Source organism: Solanum pennellii, chromosome 10, assembly GCF_001406875.1.
Source record: "Solanum pennellii chromosome 10, SPENNV200".
NCBI classification, from domain to species: domain Eukaryota; kingdom Viridiplantae; phylum Streptophyta; class Magnoliopsida; order Solanales; family Solanaceae; genus Solanum; species Solanum pennellii.
Window position 1 is genome coordinate 56,031,051 of NC_028646.1, and position 3,006 is coordinate 56,034,056.

The window sequence follows — 3,006 nt, forward strand, 5'->3', positions numbered from 1 at the left end:
ATATATATATATATATATATATATATATATATATACTAGGTAAAATTAAAATTCTGTGGATATCAAAGACCTATCAAGCTTGGAGCAATACACCATTTTCTCTCTGCTTTGTATCTGAATTTTACACTTGTCTAAAGAATCAAACTACCACTCAATATATATGATAACCTGAGGAAATAGAACATATTGTTTAAGTAAAATATTGAGTTCATTTAAGAATGTTTACTAATAATAAAACTTGAGAATTTCAGTATGTTCTTATTAGTTGATAAACTCACATTTAAATTATCTTATAATAGTGATAAAAATAAGTTTATCCTTGCTTAAGATTATTTCCATACAATTGATACTCTTCTATTGAAGAATAAATCTTCATACTAAATAGTAAACATAAGAAGGAGGAGTTTCAGTTTAACCAAACAATTTACAAACACTAAAATCAATCCATCTTAATATGCAGAAATAATGAAACCAATAAAAGTAATCAATTTCTACAGAATAAGATAATTTTCAATTCAACATCCATATACAATCCTTTTTGATAGTTTAGCACGTGTTAATGACTATATACATAAAAAATAATGGCAAAAAATAAATCTAAAGAAGAAAGAGAAAACAAACATCAATCAAACTTCCACTTAATTCAGTAAGTGATTTTTTTTGTTGATTTGTGAAGTCGCAAGGATACTCATAAGATAACGAACGACAAAACTCAAAATCAACCAATAACTCATCGATAACAAAAATATTTATGAAAAATTTTGGTTTGTATAATGTAGATACAAAGAAGAGACTAGATGAAAAAACAAAAATTTTCAATGTGATAATTTATAGATATTATTGGTGACTGATGTGAAGTAAATAATATTTAAAAAAATTAATGTGCACATAAATTTTTAACTTATGATTACCGTTACTAATCTCAAAAGTTAATGAACTTTTTGTTGTTACTGCATATTAATGTGTCTTTATAGGCATATAATAGACGAGTTCCAAGAAATGAAACGAAATGAATTAAACGTAGAGAATAGCAGAAGAAAAGAATAATTCGGGAAGCCTTCTGCTAGCCCAAGATCGTTAAGTAAGATAGGAAGATTCAACTAAAGAAGAAGAGCAAGCTAGATAGTTGAAAAGGAATTGGGAAAGAAGAACTTTGTAATGGAAGAAGACTCTTTAAGTGTTTTGATTTTTTCTTGAATACAAATGTACAAGGCAATCTCCTATTTATACTTGTCTAGGGATAGGGATGGTTCTAGAAACTCTTTTAGATGCATCCATAAGAAAGTTCTAGTGAACTTATCTTCTAGCAATTACTCTAAAGTATCTAGATATTTCCTTAAGATAATTTCTATGTTTCTACACTAGGAAATTCTAGAGAAATCTATGTTATTCAAAAAATCATCTTCAACTTTTTTCACTCTCCCTTAAAGTGATTTTTTGAAATTATCCCAATCTTGCTGCGGAGAAACTCAAGTGAAGCTTTTGGAAGTGACTTGGTGAAGATATGAGCAATATTCATTCTGACTTCGTACCTCTAACATATATAAAGTTCCTTCAAGAACTTTTTCTCGAACGAAATGATGTTCCACCTCAATGTGCTTAGTTCTTGCGTGAAATACCAGAGTGTTTGCGAGCTTGATGGCACTTTGGTTTGTCTCCAAAGATCGTAGTTGGCTTTGATATAGATAGATGCAAATTTTTAACAAGTCTTTGAAGCCATACACATTCTTGAGCAGTAAGGGTTGTTGCTTGATATTCCGCCTCCATAGTTGACAAAGAAAATGTGTCTTGCTTCTTACTGCACCAAGAAATACATGTTCCACCAAAGAGAAAGATATAGCCTGATGTTGATATTCGATTATCCATATCACTACCAAAATCTGCGTTGGTATATCCCATTAATACCAAGTCATTCTTTATTTTAAAAGTAGGCCCATATCTGATGTTGAGTTGATATACTTCAGGATCCTCTATGCAGCTTCCAAGTGCGGCTTTCTTGGTGGCTGCGTAATTCTGCTGACATATCCAACAGAAAAGGCAATGTCTGGCCTTGTAATAGTCAAACACAGGAGACTTCCAACTAGAGCTCGATAAGGCTTGGGATCTACAAGAAGTGAACCTTCTTCACGCCTCAGCCTCGTGCTAGTCTCCAAAGGCGTAGAACACTTCTTCTTTGTTTCACCCCAAACCTGTCCACAAGCTTCTTAGCATACTCTTCTTAGGTAACAAAGACCCCTTTACTTGTGTTTGTTACCTCTAAGCTAAGAAAATGATGTAAGTCTCCCAACTTCTTGATATTAAATCTTAGAGCAAGCTCTTCTTGAAGTCTTGCAACTTCATCATCATCGTTTCCTGTTAAAATCATGTCATCCATGTGGGTTTTAGCAAGTGTGAATGGGAAAAGAAAAGAGAGAATATCAAAAGTGAGGGAATTACTTTGGAGGAAAAATGAAAAGTCATTTGCAAAGTGCAAATGAAAAGTCATTTCTTTGGATTTGGATTTGGATTTGGCAAATGATGTGATTGATTGATAAATTTTTTGGACAAAATTTATTTAATAAATTTTTGTTAAATCAAATAATCCTGTTAATACTATCTCTTATAAATTTGCGGGTAACGGTAACACTCCGAAAAGTCGTTACTTTTCCGAAAAGTCGTTACTTTCCAAAAAGTAGTTATTTTCCTAACAGACACAATTTTTCGAAAAGTTGTTATTTTCTTCCAAAAGACACAACTTTCTGGATAAAATGGGTCTGAACAGATTTCACTGAAGAGACATGTTCCTTGCTGAAAATGGCTATAAAAGGAAGTCAATTTTTGATTTTTTAATCACTGAAAATTTTTCTTTCTCTGCATTTATTTTTTTCTCAAATAAAATCAAAGTGTCGATCGACTGAGTCTGTGTGACTTGTTGCTGTTCTTAAGTTCGTTGAAGTTAAAGAAGTTTGAGGTACCGCTATTTCTTTAACAGGTTTAATCCGTTTTATCTTGGGAGAAATTAATCCA